Source organism: Aythya ferina (genome assembly GCF_964211825.1).
Source record: "Aythya ferina genome assembly, chromosome: 6".
Classification (NCBI taxonomy): Eukaryota; Metazoa; Chordata; class Aves; order Anseriformes; family Anatidae; genus Aythya; species Aythya ferina.
Genome location: NC_140303.1, coordinates 28,403,097 through 28,430,355, shown reverse-complemented (window position 1 = coordinate 28,430,355; position 27,259 = coordinate 28,403,097). Strand labels below are relative to the sequence as shown.

The 27,259-nt window shown below is 43.2% G+C and overlaps 1 long non-coding RNA gene across 1 annotated transcript; it reads left to right on the top strand.

Annotated features, from left to right (window-relative positions):
* The first annotated feature begins 559 nt into the window (after window positions 1-559).
* On the top strand, window positions 560-26,898 carry LOC311439023. Its single transcript, XR_014694511.1, has 4 exons — window positions 560-1,120; window positions 9,607-9,773; window positions 12,231-12,292; window positions 24,269-26,898. It is a non-coding gene; the product is annotated as an uncharacterized lncRNA (long non-coding RNA).
* Window positions 26,899-27,259: the final 361 nt, after the last annotated feature.

The window sequence follows — 27,259 nt, the reverse complement described above, 5'->3', positions numbered from 1 at the left end:
TTAGCTCTTGGAATAACTTATATTTCATTATTATGTGTTTATGTAATTAGTGCAATTATATCAAATTATATAATTGGTACAATTACTTGGACTCATGTAACCACTGCATATAGCATTCCATGCTGTAAAATCTTATACTTAAAAAAAAAAAAAAAGTCAATATTACATGGGAATCTTAATTTGTTTTTAAATTCCAGTATCAAATTTAGGGCCTGACCACATGCAAGGAACTTCTGGTTCACATCAGTGGAACCTCTCTGAGCAGGCAGCTTGCAGCCTTCATCATAGATATTGGGTTTTTAATCTGATTTGGCCAATACTATTCAACAGAGGCCCTCCTTCAATGCGTGCAGCTCTAACCAGTCTTCCTTGTACAAAGCAGAGATGCCAAGTTTGTACACAGATGCTGTATAACCTGAGAGATCTGTGAAACCGTCAGAGACATCAGATGTACGTACAGCTTCCTTACACTTAGTCAGTTTTACCATGTTGATGATCTGCTGCTGAGAATTTGAAGTCCCTACTTCAGTTCACAGACTCCCTCATTTTGGTGCTGGATTTTTTTTTTTTTTTCTCTACTATCATTTGTTTTTATGATACATTGTTGTAAAAGCATGGGAAAGGAAGAGTTAGAGCCTAGTAATAAACTTGACACTGAAGGAGTCTGCTGTGGGCAGTGTCAAAGTAGAGATATCCAACAAAACAAAAAAAGAGATCAAGAAGAAAACCCAAGAGGTGTATTGATTTCCCTAGGTCACACACTGCTAGAAAGGAGGACCCAGAATGAGAGCTGTGGTTGCTGGGCACCTAATAGTCCTAATGAAGGGATGACCTCTCACAGGTGCCAAGCATTTCAAGCTCTTGCCTAGCCCAAATGCAATCACTGAACCTAGCTACAAAGCACCCAGACCCACACCTGAGGCTTGTCTCTACCTCACAAGATCTCCACAGAGCCAGGGCAGTCACAGCTGAGCCTGGCCACTGCCTTCTCTTGGAGAGAGCCCACCTCCCAGCTTGTCCTCCTGCAGACCAGCCTTTGAAATCAGACTGGAAGATGCAGCTGCGTCCCTAAAATGGCTGCGCTGTGGTAGACTGCAGTCATGTTGCCTTCTCCCAGCTGGTAAGTGTGTTCAGTGCCTGTTATTTTTATCTTGAGCTTTTGCTTTGTTTTTGAGGATAATTGCACATTATTGCTGCAATATGTTATAATAAGTGCTATGAAGATGACTATTGTATCCAAGAGGAAAGAAGATGTGGCTGGGGAGCAAACTTAAACCTTCGTGTCAGCAAAACAAACATGCAGTGTTTGGGCTGTATCAGTCAAGTGGTACCAAAGTGGCATTTAGGTTTTGCCTAGGCTGAGGCTGCAGGGTTGTTCTTGTCCCTCTGTGCTGTGTCAGATGGAGGAGAGCAGCTCGTGTTTGTCCTGCAGAAGAGTTTGCTGTGAGCTATGGAGCGCTGCTGTTGCTGCGCTCTCCTGCAGCTGGAGCTTTGGTCCTGGTTTGTGCGAAGTGGGAGCTGGTCCTGGGTGTTGCAGTGGGAACAGGTAGGAGAGGTAGATGCTGAAGTGCCATCTGTTAAGGATAAAGGGATGTAAATGCTGCCTGGAAACTGCTGGCTGCTGCTTCTGGGAACTGGAGCAGACTGGGGGCTCCTGGACTTCTGGACCCTTTTGTCCTGTCTTCTGCTCACTGCGTTTGCAGTTGTTTGGTCTCTTATGGCTCATTGCTAGGTCTGATTTTGGAACTGACCCACAGCTGTGGGGCTACAAGCTTTAAAAAAAATAATAATAGTTTGGCACCTTAGTAAATTAAGGCCTCAGGCTCTTGTGAAAGGAAACAAACAGTCCTTATCTGTCTTAATGAGAGTCGTATATGTGTGTTTTGTATCCAATTGTGTGAATTATCTCTAGCAGTGATACTTTGTAAGGCCGTGTAATTTATGAGGTGGTTATTGGTGATTCATAAGTATTTATTTATGTCTTATGTATTGTGTATGCTTGGCTTGATCTGGGTGGCACGTTTGCACGGGTGAGTACGCATTTTGTGTGTAAACACACACAAAATGTAAGGCTTTCTCCAAGTGAATCACCTTCTACCAGGTTAATATCTCTATTAAAATTTTGGGGATCCTGCTAATGGATCAAAGGTAATGTAACTAATCGCTATTTTGAGCAGATTTCTTGATTTTTAAAAAAAAATTTTTTTTTTTTTTTTGAGTACTGCACCCTTCTTGCATTATGTACGGGGTGGGTAGGTGCCTTTGTGATAGCAGAAGAGAAGGCAGCCTGTGCTCAGATGTGGCTGTGCTCCAGCCAGCTCCACATCCAAGAGAGCACAGCAAACCACTTTTGCTCAACCCGTGTTTTGAAATTGTTCAGAAGCTGGCTTGGTCTTTAGTACAGTTCACAGCAACCTTGAGGCTGCCTTTAGGGCAGCTGCTAGGGGTCTCCAGTGCTGCTGTCAAAACTGAGAAATAGAATATCACAGCACCCTGTTCATGTGTCCTGTATGGGCTGTGCTGCCTACATCAGGAGCTGCTGGGTGGCCCCTGGGCCTTGTAGATCCTGCTAAGCCTCTGTGCCAGGTGTCTCGTATTTGCCGTGAGATAGGCACACAGAAATCAAGCTGACTGTTTATATCAGCAGCACACCACAGTGGTGGAATCACTAAGGGAACAGTGTGTGACAGTGAACCAAGCCCTGCGTTTCATATTATGGGTGGGTTCTCCTCACGTTGTCCTCATCCCCCTCTGATAATTGCAGATGTGGAGCTTGGAGGATATTACTTCTGCTTGATGCAGTAACCCAGTTCAAGGAGATATGGTCTGGAAGCAGAGTTATGTTTAAGTTTTACCCTAAATGAAAGCTTTTCCTACTACATGTGCCACAAATAGACTTTTAATTATGGGAAGCACATGCTGTAAGTGCACCCCAGGATTTTATTCCATGCTCTGTCTGTTGGGCTTGTGAATGTGCCAGCTCTTACAGTAGTTTTTCTTCAGCATCACCAGCTGCAGTCCACAATTACCAGACACAACAACAAAAGGAATGGTAAACCAGTCCATGTGCTTATGGCCGCCTGTTTTCTGTCTCTGCAAACTTTTTTTGGTGACAGTATTGAACACTACAACAATTCAGATGTACTCTGTGATTTGCTAGGCTTAAAATATATTAGTGCTAATGTAGGGCCAGATTCAGCTATTCACACCTGCAGAAAGTGGATTCAAAATCCTACCAAATTGGAATTCCCCTGTCAATTGCAGTCATAAACAGGCTGCAAGACTGTGCAGAGCAAGGCTCATAGTACTTTTGGTACAATATCAGAGCCTAGCTGAAGATGCTGCAACTCCCCTAGCTTCAGTTCAGTTGCACCCTTTTGCACCAGGTGTGAATTTATCCCGTTGGCTTGTAGACAAAAGTGTTGCTTTACATCAGTCAGCAGTTGGGCTCCTGGTATTGTGCTCTGTGTATCTCTGTAGCTGGTGATAACAGCTATTGTTCTTTTTTGCAATATGTTCACGGCATCGGGCATTATGACTCATGTCATAATACCATTGTGAGCCGTTTGTTTAATAATATGGCATCCGTATCGTGTCATTCGAGCGGTGTTCTTAATTCTTTCTATTATTAAGTTCTGTTTGGAAGTGTTTATACTTGTAATTTAGCTCTTTAGATTCTCACTGGGCGTAAGCTGGTGTAAGAGGAAAAGGTTTGTAAGCACATCTGAAAGACTCTGATAAATCACTTACTGGTCATGCCTGTGCAGAAGTGTATTTGTGTAAGGTTTATTTATTTATTTTTGGTTAGCAATAAACAGTGATACAGGCTTTTTCAACAGCTGGAAACAAAATGAAAATGCTGATGCTACTTTTCTCACCCCCATTCCTGTAGGATTAGTTAGATTTAAACATCAGTAATATCTTTCACTGTGACAAAGCAGGATGCTGGAAAAAAGTGACTTGGCTTTTTCCTGTCAACCAATTTAGTAATTTGTTAGGGTGGTTGTTCTTCTAGGCAGGGGTGTATCTACTTCCAGTCTAGAAATCTTTGAAATTACTTGTGTGTCTCTGTCACTGTTCAGAAAATGAAGAACTTCCTTGGTCTTACTTTCTGTCCACTGGTAGGATCCAGCACTAGATTTTCTATTAAAGCTGTTGGAGTATGAACCCTTGGCCTATAAACAATTTGGGGTCAGGGAACATCTGAAAAGTTTTTTTTGTTGCTGTTTTGTTGTTATTAGTTTTTCCTGTCTGATCCGCTTGGCTTTGAGCAATGTTGTGATATAGTGACAAACTGGAGGTGTCTTTCTGGAAATCAGAAGGGTTTGGGAACAAATGTAGCTCTGTTCTATCCTACCAGGGTGTCTGCAATGACCCTGTATTGGGGCTCTGAGAAAATCTTGCTATAATTGATAGAAACAGCTTTAAAAGAAAAGCAAAACAGATCATGAAGGGAAGAAAGAGCTGATAAAGCTTCCAGCATCAAGAGTGTGCATGTTGAAACACTCTCTAATTATATATTTATCCAATCCAGTTAATACTACAGAGCTTGCAAAAAAAAAGCCCCATAATTAGGGGTTATGAAAATGTCTACATAGCAATAATATGGGACCTAAATATAGCATCTTTCCTCCTGGAGCACTTTGCATCACTTGAGAACCATGGACTTGATTCACAGCTGGCACTCACAGGTGCAACCTTACTGATTTTGATGGAATAGTGCCATTTTTATCAGGGATGAATTTTGTCACAAATGGAAGTTTTGCCTATCTTAAGAGCTTGTAGGGCTACCCATTGCAGTAGTAGCTGCATATCTTTTACACCAAATTAGCTGGTGATAACAAAACCTCGACCACACACCAGAGAGTCTCTGTGCATCTTCCCTCTTGGGCCGCAGAAATCTTTGGCCAAACTAAACTCACTTGTACTGTATATTTTGGGGATGGGGAGGGGAAAAAAATAGTTTATAGATGTGTAGAATGCTTTATAGGTGGGTAGAGTGAGGACCAATAGCCACAGACACTTCTGAGAGAACACCTGGAAGCTCACACACATGTTCCTAAATGCAGCAGCACCTGAATTATATCTCAGTTATGGTACCTATCATTGATGGGGTGAAAGAGTAGTGCTGTATAGAAACTTATAACTGAACTTGGGTCAGCTTCATTCATTTAAAAATTGCAAGTGAACTTTGTCCAAACTGGAACTTGGCCAAGTCACCAGGGCAGCGGCTATCATCAGAAAGTACTGCTGGACTGCACAGCATCAGGAAAGGCTCTGGAAATTTTGGTCTGCTTCTCTGCTGACTCACAGATCTGCCATAAAACTAAAGACAAGCCTTTTTGCTACTTTCTTATTGCCTATAATAGGGGAAAGATAGTGTTTCCTAAGTGTGAAGTGAAAGGGTCATGTTGGGAGCTCAGAAGGAGAGGAAAAAGAGGTACTGGCAAGTATACGTGAAATACATGACTACCATGAATACCACAAGCAGTTCTGGAATCCCCATCCCAAACACAGCAGAGCTTGGAATACCTGAGAGAAAGGATAAGAAATGGTGATCTGAATGGCTTCTGCATAAGGAAAGATCAAGTTGGCTGAGATTCCTTGGCCTGAAGAAGAGGTGGTTTTGGTGGGGTAGGACCCCACCAAAAGTAGTGGGGAAAAAGTGGGTAGGATTTTTTTTTTCCTTTTCTGTGGCAATATGTGATTTAAGGTCATTAAAAAAAAAAAAAAACAAAAAACAAACAAACAAAAAAAAAACAACAACAAAAAAACAAACAACAACAACAAAAAACACACTAGGAAAAGCCAGGCTAAGCACAGAAAAAGATGTTTTCTGTGCAACTGGTAGCGGAGGTGAGGAATTTGCTGCCAAGGGTTGCTGTGGAGGCTAAAAGCTTGTTAGGGTTCAAAAGATGGCTGGACAAGTTTGTGTAAAGAAATGTATGGAAGATTACTAAGTAGCTAGAAACCACATTTGGCTTCTAAAATTCCTTGATCTGAAAACAGATGATGGCTAGCAGAAATGGGAGGGAGATAGCGTAAGTGGCTGCTTTGACTCTGCTGTTTTCTGGACATTTGACCATTACAGGAGACCTGGTGCTGGGCTAGGTGGACCAGTGTGGCCGTTCTTCTGCTCATACTTGATGTGGCACTGCTGCTATGCAGGGTGCTGCAGCAGGTGGACATGAGATGTTGCTCCAGAAGTGTTGTGCACTCTAGTTCCCCTCTGTTCTTGACTGGAGGACTTGGTCTCCTGTTGCCTGTGGAGGTCTAGGTTCGGATCCTCTGTGAAAAGCATCTGGATGGGCTTTTTGCACTGGAATACAGTTTAATATGAATGGAGGGGAGAGGCTGTGTGATACGGAAAATCGGCCCTGTTTCCTGTAATAACTGATTTTCCTTCGAGGCCTCTTCCCTGAAGCTTTACAAGACAGACCCTGCATAGCTTCAGAGCTCTGAAAGGATCGAGGAGCTGTAAAGTCTTATTGTGAAAGAGAATAAATTATATTGAGCAACTCCTACACACACACATACAGGAGAAAAAATTTCACCTCCTCCCATAATATCAGATTGTTGATATTCCCCACATAGAACTGTAGGGAATAAACAAATGCATTCATTAACATTTACCCAGTAAGGTGAACTGAGGACAGAATATCAGCCCAGATAGCCAGGCTTATCCCTGAATTTCCTGGATTTTATGGGGTTTAAGTCTGACTCTGAACAGGTCTTAAGGGCATTTTCTTGGTGGATTAGAAGGGTCTGTGTTTGGACGGTCCCATCTATAGTACCTATGGGACTGTGCAAAACCCTAGTTTTACTATTTGTATCTGTTTTAAAATCCTGCTATTCATTTGCCTGAGTCAAACAGCTTTCAAAATGGAATTAGAGTTGGGTACATAGGATGAGGAAAGTACACATCTGGAAAGAGCTCAGAAGACTCAACCAACGTTTCACAGACAATGTTGGAAAACAAACAAAAACCCCTCTAAAAATGTGGCCTGCAGATGGGTCTTTATATTCTCTTCCCCCATTATTTTAATGGGGAAAATTCATCTTTAACAGAAAGGCATTCAGCACAGTAACAGCAGGAAAATGACTCAAAGGGAGTCATTTTCTAGGATGTCTTTCTGCCTGTGTTGGAGCACAATTTCTCCTGTGCTGAGAGACCCCATTCCTCTCATGGTGGCTGCTGCGCTGGGAATGCCATCACCTTCATCAGTGTCTTGTGCCCGATGAAGCTTTGGGGTTGCCGGGGTGTTTCTCCAGCAGCGTGAGGCTCTCCTGTGGGCTTGTCCAATTTGCCACAGGAAGCGTCGTGTGGCTCGGGCAGCCAATCCCAGCTCCAAAGATGGAGTGCTTGTCGCAAGCTCATGCCAAGCCATCTGTAAGATTTGTCAGATAAATGTGACTAGCGAAGTGGCACTCGTGAGCAGATGAAGGGAAATTCCCTAGGGGATTCTTTATTCGCTTGTCATTAGCAGGAGAGGCAGTGGGAAAACTCATTGTTCAGCTGTTCAGAGTGCTGGTGAGCGCTTGACACCGAATAATCTTTAACTGGAGAGGGAGGTCTGATGTGTCTTGGGCAGCCCAGATGCTGTGCTGGAGGCAGAGCACCATGTTCTGCACGTGGGCTTACCTTGGTGGAGGATAAGGATATCTGAGCTCCTCAGTCTTGTATTTCACCTCAAAACCACTTCTCCTCCCTGGGGTAACCTTATTCAAAGTGAGCAGAGGCATGGAGCAGCCTACAGTTTCGTGGCTGCTGTTTATCTTCATGTATCCCTGATTTTAAATGGAAAATGAAATTGGCCCCTGCTGTGAGGAGGTATTGCCTGCCTGCTAGGTGAATCCTGCTTGTGGGCTCTCCAGTGGCAGCTCTGCAGCGAGGACCGCGTCTCGCTTGCTCGAGTCATGAGGCTTACTTAGATATGGTGACTCACAGAGCAATCTTACTGAGTCTCCGTCCTCACAGAAGAACAGGAGCTCTGCCATTCAGGGTGTGTGTGAGAGCTAAAGTGGGCCCACAGTCCGTGCTGACAAGGAACAGCTCACCAGTCTTGTGTTTTCCACAGAACACCTTCGGTGCAGCTCACTTTGCTGAACCGGGGGATTTTTTTAGTCCTGTAAATGAATAATTCAAGCTCCCATTACTACCTTCCCCAGGCACGGTGCTTCAGGCAAAGCCCTTGGTTGTTCTCTTTTTTTATTTTTGTGGTGAGACATGGAGGTTTTATGTCATCTCCTTCTATGTGCTGACAAGGGCATGTGTGGGTATCTGCAGGCACAGGATATTCTGCTGTCGTTGCTATCAGCCCTATTACTCATTCAAATTCCCCTTATGCTTAGCTTTAAACTGGAGCTTGGAAATGAATTCAACATCATCATCTCGAAAGCAACGATGTTCTGGTTGCACTGGCTGGGTTTTTATCCTCCCAGGGAGGATTGGGGTGAGAGGACTGAGCTGGCATTTGGCAAATTGGAGAGAAGGGCTTGCAGTCTTCCCAGTTTCCCATACTCTATGATGGGATCAAGACCAATATAGGTCCCAGTCTTCATGGAACCTGATGTGGAGAGCTGATGGGACACAGGAACACGTTTTCTCCCACTGATTCCCATGAGACCATTCATCCACAGGGACTGCTGTTGTAGGGTACTGCAGAAAAAAAAGTGTTACCTTCCATCACTAGTTCACATGGGTCAAGATCAAAACCAAACCAACCTGTCCAGAAAACCATTGTCCTAAATCCCCATTTAGCAGCTTCAGTATGTGGGCAGACTTTCAAAAGCTGCAGGTCCACTAAGCTTGAGGGAGACATGAAGCAATATCTGACTTCAGATGGTAGCATGTGAAATGCAAGCAGTATCAGTGAATCTTTATCAGTGAACAGGTCATTTGTCAGATGCAGCAGTTTTCGTCAGTGAAAAGGTATTTTGAATTTGGATTGAAAGCACTGGATAGCTGGGAAAAATAAGGATATTCCAACAGCAGCTCCAGATCTTGCTTCAGCTTTCATGTAAATAGGTGAACTTCTGCTGACTCCAATACAATGTTGCTTGCTCACATGAGACCAATCTTATTTTATACAAGGAAAAAGCCATGTCACAAGAGATCTTTGATGTTTTAATGTGCCCTGGCATATCGATGGATATATCCAGTGGAGAAGAACAATCTGGGACACTTGGTCTGCATTTGTGCTTTGCTGGAGATTTGCTATGTAACCTCGAGCAAATCTATTAATCTCCCAGTACCTCAATTCCCCAAATGCAAAATGGAGATAATAAAACATAACTCCCTTAGCAGGGTAAACACATTAAAAAAATGCACTTAAAAGCAGTTGGGTACTAGATTAATGGAGACCTATATCTTGTGGGGAAGATTTGTTGTATTATAAATAATACATCTTCACAATTATTCCATTTAGTCTGCCTTGAAGCCTTCAAAGACATACCACGCAAATGTTTACTGGCAGTGTGTTTCCCCCCTTTTATTGGCCAACAACATGTTTAGACCAGACTTTGCTGTGGCAAAGTATTTCAGCACATTACACATGGCAAATGACTCTTTTACTGTAAAAGTAGATTTTTTTTTTTTTTTTTTAGAGAACACCCCAAATAATGCTGTACTCAGCAGAAGCCTGTGCACCTGGAATAGCTGTCTCTGAGCAGTTTTTCCTCGCAAAAATGCACAGAGTGCTTCAGCCTGGAGCTTTTGACTGAAATGGAGGATGAAGGGAATCTGGTGGGTACCAAGGACAAACTCTTTAAGGGTGAGTTAACTTTGCAGACCACCTGAAAGAACTTGGGTATGTCTCAAGTCAGTGAAGCAACGCTGGTGCCAAGACGTCCCAGACAAAAAGACCAGTGTTGCAGAGCATGGCTGAATTACCTAGGGTACCAAGTGGGGGTCTGGGGGACTCCCCCTCCAACCTGAGTGCACAGGAGCTATTCAAGCCGTTAGACCACCCACTGCTTTAGCAGTGTTACTTAGCTTCCCTGGACTCTGTAATTACTCTTGTCACATTACTGAGGATAACACAGAAATATTGCAAGCATTTGCCTTGAACTTGGAGAGTTGAGGCTTATGCAAAGGGAGGGGAAAAGGGCTGCACAGAAACTAAAAGGAAGGGTGTGATTCTTTTCCCACTTGGGCTTGTTTTACACTGGCTTTGCCTCTGCTGGAGTAATTCCTCTTTGACATTGATGTAATGGGTTCAGAAGCAGGCCTGAAATGTGTGTGGAAACATGTTTACCTGCCTAAAAGAGGTGTGTATGAGGGTATTTTGAGGAAAGCAGAAGCCTAGAGTTTAGTGCAGGTAAGAATGTTACTTTCTTTTTGTACAGGAAAATGCTACTGCCATTTGGACAAGAGTGAAAACTTCAGTTCTGCAATCAGAGTATCAAATAGAGAATAGCGTTTGCTCATATGCCTTTTCCCTGGGGGTTTGCCTCCAGAACTTCTGATGGCAGAGGTGAGCTGCCATACTCTGCTGCAGGCTGCTGAGATGGGGGACTTGTTAGTGTGTGAGACCTTTCACGCTCTTCCCTCTGGGAATGGAGAAAAATGCAATAAACCTCTGGTAATTCTGGTGACACATCATCCCAGATCTGCTTCTGCTGCACAGCCTGAGAGGTCTTGTAGCCAGCTACAAAGGGTTGGGTATTGGGATGATTTGCATTTAACCCCTACCCTGCAGCACAGGGACTATTGAATTGATGGCTTTCCTGGTGTCTGCTGCTTTGACTGTAATGCAATTTTTTTTGGGTGGAAGGCACCAAGGAAGAACAAGAGTGGCACAAATATACCAAAAAAAAAAAAAAAAAAAGCGAAGAAGAATCCCTTGAGACCTAGAGGTAGCCTTGCAGATGGGTTTCAGTGTCAAGCACTAGCGCCTGACAGTCCTCCCGATTTTGATGCTAACACAAAACCACAGCAATGTTTATTTTAATCTCTGGCAAACATTTATGCATTGGGTAAGAACGAAAAGTTGATCTCATGCTTGGGAGGAGCTTGGAAGAGTGAGTACGTGCTACTCAGCTGTACTCCTGGCTGTGCTGGCCAGTTGCTCCAGTAGGTGATGCTGGGCACAGCAGGAGCACTTGTGGCCTCTTGTAGTGAGCCCAGCTCTGAGCCTGTCAGCAGCCTGCACTGTGGGCTGCACAGGCTGTGTTAGAGGAACTTGACAGAGCCAGCAGGCTGGGGTTGGGTTCTCTCTGACCTCCGGATGGGGTACTATCACTGTGAAGGTAGCCTCAGCTTGTGGGTACCCACATGTGCTGCTGGGATGGTCCTTCTGCTGATAGTGCTTATTAATGTCTATCCCACTGCAAAGCCAAGGCAGCCTAAGAATTGTCCTCTAACAAAGGCAAGAGGAACACGTGTTATTTATGCAGTCCTTTGTGGAGAGGCCTGTGGATGAGTGACTAGGTAGGCAGAGGTACCCCAAGACCAGGGAATTATCTCCCACTGGTGGTAAACTGCCAACAAGTTTTTTTTTTAGTTTGCTTTTGTATTGTCTAGCTGCTTCTATAAAAGTATTATTTTTTTTCCCCTTTATATCTTGGAAGTCTTACTGTGTCTTGATGCCTACAGGTTAACAAGATCTGTTTTAATGGAAAATATTCCGAATTATTCTGGATATTCCTTTGATGATATTGTGCCTGTATTTTCTACTGCAGCTGAGATTGCTTCCATTAGTAGTGCCTCATGCTTTTCCCAGTCAAATCACTTACAAATATGTGTTGATTTTAACTGTTTAAGATATGCAACCATGTAATGCAGGATCATTTATCATCCTATCTTGTCTTCATCTGTTACCTAAACTAGACTAGTAGGCAACAAAGAAAAAAGTGGCAACACCAATCTCCTACGTGTCACTGTATGTATGTATAGCACCTAGCACAGTTGGGAGTATATCTTATCGACATTGCTATGGTGTGAAGGGACCTTATTGCTCCAGGCACTGCACAGGCAGACAACAAAATATGGTGCCTTCCCAAAGAGCTTGCAAACAAAATGTATTTAATGATCAATTGATCTTTGCAGCAAAATCCTGTAGGAAGACCAGTGGAGCAAAACTGCATGTATTAAATGATGAAAGAAATACTACGGTAATGGCACACTCCTCCTGCTGAAAGAATAAGATGCCCATGTTATGCTTTTACTTGTGCAGAGGATCTGTGAAGGCTTTTTTTTTTTTTTTTTTTTTTTTTTCCTCTCTCTCCAGATTATTTGGAAATAGTCTGCAAGGACCAGATAGTGCAAATAAGAGGGCCTGAAATGATGAAGGTAAGGTCTAGCTGAAGGCCAACGGATCATACAGGAAAGAAGGTCCAAATGTGATTGGAAATGGGTAGTAAGGATCACTTCAGAGAAAACTAAAAGGGCTTTTCTACCTATGCTGAGCCTTCTTATGCATAAAAACAAGTGAGCCAGATGTTAAGACTTCTGTCTGGGGTAGCAGAGGCTGGTGGGGAAGTTACAGTACTAGATTGTAGTGTCTCAGAGTAGTTGAGGGCAGAAGGGACCTCTGGAGGTCATCTGGCCAGACTCTCCTCAAGCAGAGCCACCCAGAGCAGGTAATCTGGGTATATATCTTGGCCGTCACCCTGCAGCAGGAAGGAGAGACAGTGATGTCCCAGGTAATCCACAGAAACCGGAACTACATTGTATTTTGGGGTGTTGTCTTTGGGAACAAACTGGTGCTGTGTCACATGGAAAAAAAAAAAAAAAAGGGGGGGGGGGGGCTGGACAAATGTGTCAAAGTCTGAAATTGTGGGACGTAAGGCTTGTTTACATTTGGAGGACAAAAGCTGGCCTTAGGGGAAAATGGCAAAGCAAAAGACTAAGCATGGAGACGAACAAAATATTCCAGCCACGCTGATCTAGGCAGGCAGCCTTTGGAGAACAGGTAGTGAATGTGACCAGCATGCATGGAGAGGAGGGTGATGGAGGTATAACTACTGCAGAGACTGAGTTAATGCAGAAAACACAGCTTGTGATTAAATCAAATTAAACAGTTGATTTTTTTTTTCCTCTCACATACTTTACATACAGCTTTTTTGGGGGTTGTAAAATATTTTTGGAAGATATTGTTGAGAAAGAATAGTAATTTCAATAGGCAGGGAAACGGTTCAACATGTCTGGTGATGATTATTAACTGTCTGTTTCATGGCAGGACTTGGAGAAGAGCTGTAAAAGCTGAACCTGCATATCTCATTTTCACATAAATATGTGAATTTCTTCATATGAATAGGACAGAGCTTTACACTTAAATAGGGGCAGAAAGCGGAGAATGGATACTAAAAAATGCAGATGAAATAGATTCAATATGAATCAAATGGATTCAGATGTGAAATCTGCAAACGCAATCTACTGCAGTGTAAATCAGGTCTATTTCAAGTTCCCAAGTTTGAACCACACCTGAAAGAGCTTAGCCTAAATAGAAATATGCATCTATATAAAGCTTCTTGCCAGAGTTTAAAAATTAACCTTGGGTTAAATTAGTGCAGCTTTAGTTCTAACCAGAGATGTATGTTAGAATGGAAAAGGGGTTCAGATTTCTAGACTTGCAGTAGAACACACGTACCACAAACTCAGCTCTCACAGAATGAAAATCGTGGCAGTAATGAGGGATGCAGAGCACAGTGGCATAGGATGGTGTTAATTTTCCCATCTTTGTCATGGGATATCCTACTGTAAGAACTGCAGATGGGGTTGGGGTGCAAGAGAAGATTGTCTTTAGCTCTTGGAGTGAAGTATGGTGATGAAGTATTTATTTTGGCCTTTGGGGAACTGAGCTTTCAATACCTTACAGACTGTTGGTCTATAAGCGGAAGAGTTTTCCTGTCATTCTTTCCTTTCCTCTGCTCATGGTGTGGAACAGCATGACTGGAAACATCACCTACATCTGTGAGCTGCTTTTTTTCCTCCCCTCCAGGCTGTGGAGGCTCAGATCTTTCTACTGCAAAGCAGGGAGCTGATAATTCTCTGCAGGGTCATCCAAGCTGCTGAAGAGCCAGACTTTGGCTGCTCCCTCAGTTCCCATGAGTGCAGGTGCCCATTCTTCTTGCTTTAGGGGATGCTCTATTTGCACAGCCTTAATCAGCAGCACGTTATGGTTTTGGCCACTGCAGTTTATGATGGTGACATAGTATATTTATTTTTAATGTGGAATTGGCCCGTGCCTGATTGAACAATATACAAATAAAAGATATGGAAATCAAAACTGGTTTGGCTTGCAGGCCAGCACAGACAAGAATAACAATAATAATAAAAAAAAAAGTACAGCTGAACAATTCCAACAGGTAATTCTCAGTCTTTGGTGGGTGCCTAATTAAACTTCCCAATGTAAGAGAAAGGAGAGAGTAAGGCTTTTCTAGTAGTAATCATCATTCCCAAAATGCGTGCAATATGACTTGGAAGCATTAATTCTCATACAAGATGTTCTTCATTGACATTCTGTTTTTGTGAATATTAAAATCTTTATCATCTGGTCAACAACTCCTGGTATTCATTTCAGGAAAAAAGCTGATATTTTCATATTGTTCTGTAGATAAGGATTACAGTGAGACTGTAGGATGTTGGAACAATATAGAGCAAGAACATGAACAATGTAGGAAGCTGTATGCAGTCCTCTGCTGCAGTCAATCCTGTTCCAAACTTCAGGGAAGTGAAAGGGCCACAACAGCCACTTTCTCAGGTCTGACCCTGTTGTAAAGCCTCTGAGAAGGAATAAGTATCTTGCTACTTTGTGCTATGTGGGCAGGCTGCTTTCAGTATCTATCTCAGGGAAAGATTTCACTTGATGACAGAATTATTATTAAATCCTGTATTTGGTTGCTGGGAGTTACCCCAGGCTTGAAATTCACTAGATAATAGGCTTTATGTCGCTGATTTAAAACAACAACAACAAAAATAAATTTGCATATATTATGTGTGAAATAAATGGCATAAACCAAGTGAATCTCTCATAAATACTTAAAGACCTCTTTTGCTTTACTTTTTGAAACAAGTGAAAAATGAAACATCTCCCAGCACTTGTCTGGGCATGATGACATCATACATCTTAAAGGGCTTAACTGCAGCAAAGCATAGTCCAACTGCTCCCCCTGTGCTGGGGGTGAAGAGGAGCTTCCAAGGTCCCACAGTGGAGACAGTACCCATGGGATACTCCAGGGATCCTGAACTGAAAGCTGCTTGAGGCACAAATATGGAATGAATAGAATCACACTTTCATTTTCATACATGTTTTATGTCTCAAAGATGCCTAATAACGCAATCTAGTTGGAGTATTGAGATTCTCCCCACCCTCCAAGGGTGTGTGTGGGGGGAACAGACGTAAGGGTATTAATGATGTTGGCTGTAGCAGAGGGCAACTATCTTCCCTGATATTTTTTCCATTACACAAATAATTTTTCGGAGTGTCTTTAGGCAGGATTAAAAAGTCTGATGTAAAAGAGCAAGGAAGATATGGATACTTTGATTATGTCTTTCCTGCTTTTACTCCCACCCAAGATAAAATTTTAACAGTAAATTTATCTCTGTTATGTCTTCCTTCAAAGTCAGCATGGGTCTGTGCTTCAGACTGTTCAACATTTGATAATTCCCATTTAAGACAAAGCTCCAGTTAGTTTAAGACTGTAATAGCTGTCAAGGTGTAAAACACGTAGCCTCTGTGCAAGCACTGTTTAATTGGCAAGTAATTCATGGTGTAGGCCTTTGGCTGTGATTGCAAGTTGGGCTGATAACATGGGAAATCACTACAGTGAGCACAGAGCAATCATTAGCTTTCAAAAACAGTCTTGCAAGCAATGTCTCTTGCTAGTGGAGAGTGTGTTGGGGGGAAAGGCTCTGGCCCAGCTAAATCCAGTGCAAAATTAAAATAAACTCTCAGGAAAAATGATTAGATGTTTTGTTTTTCCAGGATTTGCTGTAATGGATTTCGTCTTGGAATAGAAAATGGAGGTCATATTGAGAAAAGGAAAATGTTTTTCTTTTATGTGGTCAAAAGTGGAAACCTTCCAAATTTGGGAGAATAAAGTAATAAATCTGCAGCCACCTAGAATTATGTGGTGTTACAAGTGAAGACAGCTCCAAAGTTCGTTCTGCAACAGGAGTGAAACTCTTTGGGTTCCCCTACCTCCAGTCCACCCCTGCCTGAGCTCTTCTCTGTTGGCCTTTCATTGCACCAGTTGCCCAAGACAGAGCTGAGCAGCCTGAGCCCCTGCCTTCCAGAACATTGCTGCGTGTGGTGGGTGTTTTTGGTGTTACACTGTGATCTTTATGAACAGGTATTGCCCGTATAGTAATTAGTGTTTGGGATGGTCAAATTCAGAGCCTGCACAGGACTGAGTGGCACCTTTTGTGCTCCCAGGTCCCTGGTTGTGGTCAGCAATGTCAGTTGAACTCAAGGAGGGTGTTGGTACCAAAATCAGTCTAGCTTTTGGGCTCTCTTGCTCTCGGGGAGCTGCTCAGCTGTCTGATGGGTGAAGTGGCAGCTGCTTGCCTTGGTGAGGTCCCTTGTTGGCACTGTGCTGGGGCCCAGGAGAGCACCTTCGTTCTCTGGCAGCCTCTCTGCTTCTTTCTCTTGCGTCATTAACACTGTCAGTTCATGGTTTTGGTCTTTTTGTTGTTGTTGCTTTTGTCCCCAACCCCACTTGGGGATTTTCTGCCCATTTTCTGTGTTGCCAAGTGGTTCTGTGTTGTAGCTTGTTAACTGCCAGTGTGTTGGTGTTGCATGTGGTAAAAAACAACAAGTGTAGCTGGCATCATAGTATCACCTCCGCAAAAGAAAAAGATGTGAAATCCCACCAAAGCCAGCCCAGAAGCTCCCAGACCACCCACTGCTCCTGTGGGGACAGTCCAGGACAGGAGCCCTAATTGACAGGATTGATTAGGGATACCTCACAGCGAGGGACTGAGCTTCTGGCTGCACCCTGAATGTTGCATGGGGCTTTTAAATGTGGACATGAAACGTTGTCACTGGAAACTGTGGAAAGCAGGGCTCTCCAGAGAGCAAGGCAGGTAAGGAGGGTGGAAGGCATTATAGGGGAAGAGGGGGGATGCCTGCAAGAAGGAGAGCCCCCCAAAAGGGGGGAGCCTGTCCTCAGCGGGGAGCAGAAGCCTGCGGAGGAGCAGGCCTGGAGGAGGAGTGAGGGGGAGGTGGGGTGAGCGGGGCCCAGCCTGGCAGGCGGTGGATGTGCCAGAGCCTCGGGTTTGTCGTTTGCACCTCGGTCACGTGCGTGCGAAACGTTGCTGCTGTTGTAGCCGGGTACCGCTCGCTGTGCGTGGGTGCAAATGGCAAGGCGAGATGTGGGACGGAGCCGAGCTGGGCCCAGCTGCTTCTGTTTATGCTCCGCGGGAGGGAGGCAGGCGTGCGGAGTGACTGGTGTGCTGAAAGTCAGCCGGGGGCTGGTGTCCATAGGGAGCCTGACAGGGGCCTGGGACAGCCCCAAGCCCTTGTGCCGGGGCTGCTGCCCCTCAGTCCTGTCCCAGCACCCAGCTGCGGGTTTTGTTTGGTTTGCACTTCACTGCCCACTCTCATCCCCAGCCATTCAACCCTCATCCCTCCTTGCTCTGCTCTGCAGACCTGGCAGAGTTCAGATTTGCCTTCCTCCCTTCCGTCTTGAAAACAATAGTAAAATTCCTGAAAAGGGGGTGAGCGTGTACATGCTTGCAGGTGCGTTTGGGGAAGGAGGCAACTGAAATTGAGAAGCAGTGGCAAAGGGAGGGCCTCCAGGGCCCGGCTGAGCTCCTTGGCACAGTGCAGGGCGATGGCCCTCTGCTTGTGACAGGGGGTGGAATTACCTTGCAAACACTGATCTCACTCTGGCTCGTTTTTCAAGCCTTTCTCTGTATCCCTGAAGACCAGAAACCTTTGAGAGAACAAAACAAAACATCCCTGCCATGTAGTCAGTGGTGGCAGGAGCTGGGATCTGAAGATGGTGCTGGTGGTGTCATGACAGCAGCATGGTGCACCTTGGACAGATGTGCAAGAAAAGGGGGAGAGGCCCAATCTCTCTTGGTTCTCCACCTCTGTTTCAAATTTGAATAGGACACGTGGCTCCTGACACGTTGTCTAACCAGCTTGGTTTTATGTGCTACTTCAGTCAGGAAATTAATCAGGAAAAAAAGATAAGGGAACATTATGCTATTCAGAATAAATCGCCGCGTTACACAATGCTGCTCCCATTGCCTAGGTAGAACTGTTTAAGAAAATGGGCTGGCTTGAGGGCTTCCTTCTGATTGTCTAATTAAACTTCCAACCTTTGCAATTATGAAAATAACTGTGTGGTTAGAATTACTTGTATATGCTATAGGTAACTCCAGAATTAGCTAGAAAGAGACTAAGACGTTTACCTTGAGATCTTATTCTGAGATCTCACTTTTTACACACTTTGTGCTACTCTGCATTGAAATAACATCTCTAGAAGAAGAAAAAAATAACAGCAAAAATTAATAAATGCAACTAGTGCAATGGCTGAAGCTAATGGTCCATTTATTGCAACATCTCATTTGCAGCAATGCCCAGTTGAAGAATGCCTCTGAAGAAAGTGCAAGAAAACTGATAAGACACAAGTCTGTTAGGTTTTTGTAGCCCCGAAAATTAGCCTTTGCTTTAAAATCTTTCCTTCAAACATAGCCAAGCGATCGGAACAATGCCTTGTGGCAGAGAGTTCTCCTGGTTAACTGTGCTTAGAATTAAGGCTTTCTTGTAATTATTTTTCATGTTCTCTGATGTGCACATGTATAACTTCTGCAATTATATGTGAAGGTAAACACGTAGAATTTTAAGTCTGGGAACATAATGGCTATTACTCACATTATGTATGACTTTAATACCAGAAATTAAACTATGACTCCCAAATAGCATTATTTCTTCCACTTCAGTCAAAGTCAACAAACTTCCCTTGTATGACTGTGGGACAGACACCACTGTCTTCTGTTAGACCAATTACTTTTGCAAGCAGCTGTCTGTCTGATGTCCTGGTGTGCAATCCTCCTCAGGTGAACACAATGACTCCATCTTTCACAGTATGCCTGTGCACTATGCAAGTGATGTGCTCTGCCTGCTATAATCATGGAGGTTTTCATTGTCGTCAGGTTACAGATGCAAATATTAAAAATCTCATCTCTGGGAGAACTGTCACTTCTTTCCTAACCCCCTGGTTCATTCCTGTGGATGAGTTCCCTGATGGACAGGTTGCAGAGGCTGTGTTGCCCTCTGATACAACAGAAATGGACATCATGCCACCCAGAGTGATTATTAATAGTCTGTTAGTGCTTTATCCTCATCTTTTGTTGATGTAAGTGAGCACATCCCTTTGTTAGCTTGCTTGTGCCTTATAATGTCATCCTTTCTTATCCCGTTTTATCTGATCCTCCTTATAAAAACAGTGACGTGAGGCACAGCTGGATGCACTCTGAGAAATCTGCTGCTGCCTGAGTGCTACCTGTTAGCATGCTCGGAGGGGAGTGCTGAGCTGAAGAATAGAAGATGTCTTTTGTGATTGATCTGTCGAGCGGGTTTGATAGCGCGGAAAAAGTAGTAGGTGTTGTACGTACAGTAACGTTCAGGCTTGGACTCTGTTTTCAATCTGAAATATGAAGTGTGGTTGAAATTTGAAGGGAGAGAGGGACTTTGCATAAGCAAGCGGTAAGAGAAGCTGAGCGGCTTGTCTGGTGCGTTTCAGTGATTTTTTTTATTTTTATTTTTTTCGGTTTCTAATGGTGCTGGTTGCAGTGGGGACTGCAGTGTGGTAGCCCGTGGAGGTACTGACAGAAGCAGGGATCTGGTGGTGAAGGTGCGATACATGTGGTATTCAGCCATCACTCAATGCTTCACATTCTTGTGAGAAATCTGCTTTAATCTGGGTCTGGTTCCAACTGGCAGTGCATAACAACAAGGCTTTCCAGCCTTCTCCTCCCCCGGGGTTTCAGTCCTTAAAGATGCAGGTTCTGATAGCATGTTTTTCTTTCCAAGCCAAAATTTCATTTAAAGAAATTGACAAGCACTTATACCCAGCAAAATATTTAACCTCACTGCCAGGCTGGAATTAGCCTTTGAGTTGCTTTCTGCTATTTCACGGTTAGCAGCTCTACAGTGCTCAGAGAACGGCATAGCTACTCTTCTCCTGTTCTCTCTGCATCCAGGAGCTCCATGAGGTCACCCTCTTACCACTGGAGATTTTCCAAGATCTCTCCCACAAGATGGCAGATTCTTCTCTGCTCTTTCCCTTCCCTGTAACTTAAAGGCCACCTTCTGGTGAGGTCCCGGGAGGGAATCGGTAAGGGGCTGCAGCCTCATGAGACCCTTGCTCTCTTCTGTCGTGATGTGCAGCTGTCACAGAGTGCTGGTGGTTGTCAGGACCCATAATGTGCCTGAGCAGGGTTCCGTGTGGATCGGCATATGCCTTCTCTGGTTTGCTTCAGGGTGACCTTTATTATTTTGACACTATTTTTCATATATCTGGTGGACTGAAGATAATGTAGACAAGCGACTGTGTCCAGATGCATGCTCTGTCCCAAACTGTTTATGCCCCCAGCCACCAAAGTGGCCTGGTGTCAGACTTGATCATGTGAAGTGTATGGTATTGTGTAAAAATAGGTTTGATATACAAAGTCAATATTTCAGCCTCAGTATCTTTAAATGAGGCTATCTCAGGGAAAACCACTTTCTTTCTAGCCATAGCAACCAACACAAGCTCACATTGCTCCAAAAGGCCAGTTTTTCAGGTCCTTCTGCAGCTGATACGGTCTATAGTTTTTGCACTATAGAGAAGCCTTGGCGGTTCTCTTGCTGGTTTTTAATTATTATTATTATTTTTTTTGTGACCAATATAAAATAACTCTTGCCCTTCCCTGAAGACTTCTAAGTTATCACTGACTTTCATAAGTCCTTCTCAATATATTTCTCTGTAGCACTGTAAGGAATGGGATCTTGGTGTCTTAGTAAAACCCTGCCTAGTACCACAGATCTGAACATAGGAGCAAGGCAGTCCTGTGCTGGTAGCTTTGGGCAGACCTGGTGGCAGTAACACCAGCCATTGCAGCTCAGGCTATCTGAAGCGTGTTGGATCAGTTTCTGGAGGGTTTTGCTGGGCTCCTTTGCTCAGAGCCTTGCATAGTGGAGCTACAGCAAGCATTGCAGGGCTCCAGCTGCCTCGCCTTGTGAGCAAAGGCGATGAGTACAGCTCCTGATGTCATACGTCAGCGGCTGTCCAGCTGGGCTCTGACAGCAAAGGATTTTGGTATTTTTCTGTTTGAAAATTACACCTCCTCTCAGTTGTTTGCTGGGCTGGAACCTAAAAATCAGGTGAAGTTGTAATGGGCTTGCTTTCTAGGCAGAGACTCTCAGATGACCTCTGTGCAGTCCTTGTGAGCCTCTCAACATATTATTCCTGCATATGCTGCTTGGTTTTCTCCAAAGAGAAATCATAGGCATCAGCTGTCTAAAGCACACTAGATTTAGGTTATTTTTCTCCATTTACTTTAATCATATTCTCAACCCATTTAGCAAACAGACAAATGTGTAATGCTTGGGGCAGACCCAGTTCGCCTGTGGGAGAAATAGTAATTTTAAATAAAAACAGTCTGATTTTTTTCTTTTTGGAGGTGATGAAGACCCGCAATTCTGATTGACTAGTTCACCAATAGATAAAAATCAAAATATCATCAAACTTATCTATTTACAAATTGTCCAGGAGCAGATTGTGAAATTGTCAGGTTTGTCATGTAAAGTTATTCACTAATTTCTTCAGGGAATAATTAGATCATTAGACAAATATGCCATAGGCAATCTGTGTGGGAACTTGTGTAATTAACCAATCCAAAATGAGTGATAAATTATATATCGGTAATTTTCACACTTAGCAATTTAAGATGTGTTAAGTAGTTTTGTCATCAAGTTAAGGAACAGAAACAATACATTGTGACTTATATAACTAATTAACATTCCCAATTTTACAAACACAAACAATTTGGAATTTACCTTGGGCGACAGTTTGCTCATGTGAGGTAGGAGAATATTCATGAGCGTAGAACTTTGCACTCACTTTTTGCAAATGCTTGAACGTTAAAGAGGTCATAAATCTGGTTAATCAGAAATTTGCCTTTCAATTCTAACAAATGTTCATGGTATGTTACTAAGGGGAAAAAAAAAATCTATTTTCTTTCCCTGTTACTGGCTCAGATTCTTGGGGGGTGGGGGATTGGAGAGAGAGAAATCCCTCTTGACAGCACTTACCGAATCAGAATCGTGTACTGAGGAATGGGCCTGTGCATGTTTTGTAAGGTACCGGGTGATTCCTTTGTTCACCAAACTGCTCAATTTATGGTGCAATGTCAAATTATGACTTTCCCTGCAAATGGACTGAAGAGGGGTTAGGCTGGGAGCTGAGAATACAGAAATTTGGAAGGGTTAAATGGAGAATGCATGGAAGTTATCAGGAGAGGTTAAACTGTTGCCACAGGGAGAAAGGGGCACAAGCCTGGTTACTGCATGGAAAGGCTGCAGTCGATGTGGCGTAGGAGAGGTTTCACACAGTAAGGTAGAGGTTTGGGATGAGTGTCAAAGAAAAAGCTTCTGGATAATGCAGTCTGTGAAAGACCTTGGTGTAGCCACTTGAAGTGGGATGTGCAGTGCTAGACAGGGGAAAACAAAGAGTCTTGCTGAAGGTTAATATATATTTTAAACATGCACATATATATTTGCACATGTACTGTGCAAAGGAAGATCAAGCAGATTCTTTAATGGGCTTCTTGCAAAGCTGAATTTGAGGTCCACAGATTTTGCAAGTCTCTTGTCCTATCCTTCTCTGCAGCATCTTTTAGGTACAAAGTGAGCTCATCAGTATAATATTAGGTCAAGCACTATGCAACACTATGTATATATAACAAGGCTATGGTGTGTGCAATCCAGGGCTACTGATGATATCAAGGTCTCTGGGAAGAACAAGCAGCTGTCTGCTTTTATACATTATGCTGATACTACAGGAACTGTGAATGGTCTCTGGTTTGCTCAGAACACATAATTAAACACAGACAAATCAGTGATACTGTCCACTTGCAGCAAACTGCCAGAAAACAAAAGAAAAAAACAACCCACAACCACACCTGACTTGAACCTTTTAAAGATCAGTGGATTGGATTCTTTTTCATCTTGAAAAAGACATGTGACTGTGCCAATGAAGAATGTCATACCCAGTCAATTAAAAATAAAATTAAAAAAAATAATCCACTGCACCACTGGAGAGTCAGCAGAGGGAGTGTGAGTTAGGAAGCCCCTCTTTCAATATCTGAATGGCTGCAGTGCAGAAAGAGTGGAAGTAAACAAAAAGAAACAAGCTAGAATTGTGGGAAAGAAATAGACCTAAAATAAAGTCTTGGTGGTAAAATTGAGGTGACAGCAGCAACACCCTTTGAAGGTTGTGATACCACTGCCCTTGAAGGTATATAAGCCTTACTGAATAAGTGCTACAAGGTGTAATAACTTCTCTTGAGGCTGCTTAAGTACTTCCAACTTTTGTGATTTTAATTATTATTCTCGCAATATTTTGTGTTCACTCCCTCCAGTCCATCAAATCATTCTTATATTAAAATCTTTGCTTTTTTGTATTTTGACTTGTTAGTTTCTGCGGAAATGTTATGGAGTTGAGCTTAAATTGTGATCTGAGTGCATTTTATGTGTGAAAAAGCCATAAGGCAAATAACAAGATTCTCAGGGCTTGAAAAGTCATGATGGTGCTTAAACACTTTGAGCTGGCAATGCTAGTATTGCTTAAAATGTCATTTAATGAGATTGCATTTCTGGGGAAGTCCACAGAATCTATTCCATGTCTCTGTTTTGTAGGGTTTTTCTTTCCTGTTATGGTGAGGCATGTAACAAAAAAAGTCTGAAATGGTATTTTTGCATTTGTGTTTAATTCCTCTTCCAAGAATATATGCTCTTACCATAGAGCTGTACTTTTTTTTTTTTTTTTTTTTTTTTGTGAGTGTGCACACAGTTCAGGATTTCTCCTTCAGCTGTGGCTGTAGCCTATCAAGTCTGAGACACATCGCTCTTCTGGCTGTCACAGGGATGACCAGGAGTGGGCTTAAATTTTAAACCAAGCTGTGGTTTTAATTAGGGGAGGAGATTCTCCTTGATCCTAGACTTAATATGCAGTGCTATACTAGCTGGATGATATGTTGAATAACTGAATGTGGTTTTGTCTTGTCTGGTGCTTCAGAAATGCATAGCCTGACTTTTTTTTTTTTTTTTAGCTTCCCAACAAATCTGCATCTATGTTGAAGATCAAAATGAAGATATGCAGTTGAACAGGAGATACTTGTGGGCTACTTGCATTTTTGCTCAGTCTTGAATACTGTTCTTTATCTGTACAGTAATTTACTTTGAAGTATGTGCTCAAAAACAAATGCTTATTGTGATTAAGGAGGAAATGATGCTGAAAATCTCTTTTGTTTAAAAAAAAAAAAAAACACAAAACAAAACAAAAAAAAACCAACACACAACACAACATGCAGAAAAACAACCAACAAAGCTGTCCAAGGTCCTCTGTTCTTTGGCTGCTAGAGGTCATTCCTGGCAGGATGCAGAGGGGCTGTCTTTTAGCTGTAACAGTATCAGGTTTGGGCTATTGTGCTAGTAACTACTTATGCATCTTCCATTTGTTTCTATCCGGTATTATGTTACCCAGTTTATTTTCAGTGTTTTTTTTTTTTTCCCCCCTCTCCCCTTCCTAAACTTCTGTCAATGTGTTATGGTAATGCAGCTCTGCTTTCCACTCATGAGGTGCCTGCATTCATTGGTGGGTGATACGAATAAGTAAAACCTGTCTCAGTGCGCATTCACAAGAGTGTTGAACTGAGATTACACTGACATCTGAAATTCTGGCAGTTTGTAACTCCAAGTGCTTACACTTTGTAAATCTCAATCGCGTCCTTAATGTAGATTTTGTTTCGTTTCTTGCTAAAGAGTAAAAAATGTAAATTTAGAAAAGACTGTCACTCTCCCCCTTGGTCTTTGAGTGATTTAAGTCATTCCTTTGTCAACAGATCTAATGTGTTTTTACAGTGATAATGCCTGGTTAGTTTTCAACATCTGTGCACTGGACAGAAACAAATTCCTACTGTATGTCTCGGGTGCATCGCATCTTGCTGTGGCACGGGAATGTGAATGAAGAACATGTGGCTTCTTGCAACAAGTACAAATGAGACCGATTTGAACCAAGCATTGTTTGAAAGCTATGATGAAAGAAAATAGCATCAGGCACAGGTTTCTTTGATTGTATCGAAACTGTCCTCTTACTTGAAGAAACTGGAAGCAGAGTTGGTCTGCGGTGCCATAACTGGCTCAGGTGCTGCTGACTTTGGGAGGAGGTCAGATCTGGGTGACAGCAGTGTGACTCAGGGCTCGTGCTGGCATGGGCTGAGTCACAGTGCTGGGTACACGTGCCTTCTGTTGCTTGCAAAATCTGAAGTCTGTGACTCTGGCCTTTCCTAAGAAGAGACCGAACCAGGTCCTGAACGAGTAGAGCTGAGAGCTGTGAAGAACAAGGCTTGTCTCTTGACTTGTGTAAACAGATGTGTTCTGCACTCCTACCAGCAGCTTCGGGTTTGCTCATGCGTGAGTTCTGCTATGGCTTTAGCTCTCGTAACTGAGCATGATCCCTGCCCTCACCTTTGTTCCTTCTCCACAAATACCTGCCGCCTTCTTGCACACTCCACTGTGCATGGACTTAGACCGTATGTCAGCTGAAGTAGCCTTGACGCTGCTGTATGCTGCAGGCTGTCTATGAATATGTTTTTTTTATTTAGAGCAGGGGGCACCATAAGGAGTTATCTCCCTACCTCTGACTCTGAAAGAGCCTGGAGGCTAACCAGGTACCAGAGATACACTTGTAACTCTGAGAGTGCACAGAAGAATGTTTTTTTCTGCCTTGTTTAGTGAGGCTTGGGTTAACATTGCCGCAAGGGTCTTTCTCTGGTCTAGACCTTGGAAACAAAGGCTGTTCCCCAGCAGAGAGCTGATGAGCCTCAACATGTCAGATCGACGACTACCACTTGCCCTCGTACAGCATCACCTGCTAAGTAAGGAAGGGAAAGTTCTAGCTGCAAAATTATATGGTTATACAAATACAAAATACTTACAAAATAAGAATAACGTGCCAAAATAAACCACCGCTCTCTGTAGCGGAAAAACAGAGCAGCTGCTCTTGGGCAAGAAGGGTGTAACTGTAGATGCCAGAAGTCACTCTCCTTGCTGGAGAGTAGTGGTGGAGTAAGAGGGCTTGCAGCTCCTGGTTTCTGTTGTGCAAGTTGTATGGGCTTTAAGTATAGGGCTCTCCCACCAGATCTCATGCCTTCCCGAGGGGAGAGGTGGTGAGACGTGGCCATGCTTGCTCCATGGGCTCTCTGGGCTGGCCAGTTTCATGATGCTAGTGTGCCTGGTGGCTCCTGGATGGGGGAAGGAGAGGGGCTGGTGGTGACTGGGTACAAACTCTGCCTCCAGTGGCATCTCATGGTGTCATAGACATGGGCATCTGGGGAGATGCAGTGCAGGAACAGAGAGATTGAATGGGCTTTGGTGGCTGGTGGCATCCAGGGCTCTCCACGTGCTGCAGCAGGGCTTGGTCTCAGGCTGCCTCCAGCCAGTCCCTACTGGTGTCTCCGGTGACTGTCCAGCTTTGCTCAGACAGTTGAGCGTTCTTTCTTCTTCACAAAGGAAATGAAGGTAGCGATGCCGATGTCTTAAATGCAGAAGCTGCAGACCCTCTGACTTCCCTGTTCACTGTTTCCCAGTCAAACACTACTTTGTGTCAACTAAAATTTAGTTAATTCTTTTTTTAAAAAAAAAAGAAAAAATCAGTCATAAGTCACTTCTGGCCAAAGCAGTATCTAGTACCTCTTATCTGAGCCTTTTGTCATTTTCATTTAAAGTGTCATTAAAAATTAAACCCTATTTTGCTTTTTAACCCTCCCCCACCAAAGCAGAACTTCTTTCCTCAGGCTTTAAAATGAGTTTGATTTGAAGTCATTGTCAATTCTTTCAATATGCGGATCCAAGTTTGACGTGCAATATCAAACCCTGTTGATCTGAAATAAATTGATAAATAAAATGGTTGTCAGAAATGTTGCCAAGCCTTCCTCATGTAGGATTTTAACTGCCAGCTGCATTTGGTTTTTATTTTTAGGATTTCTTTGTATTGTAGCAGGTTGAAGACTTTTAAACAAAAAAAAAAAAAAAAAAATGAG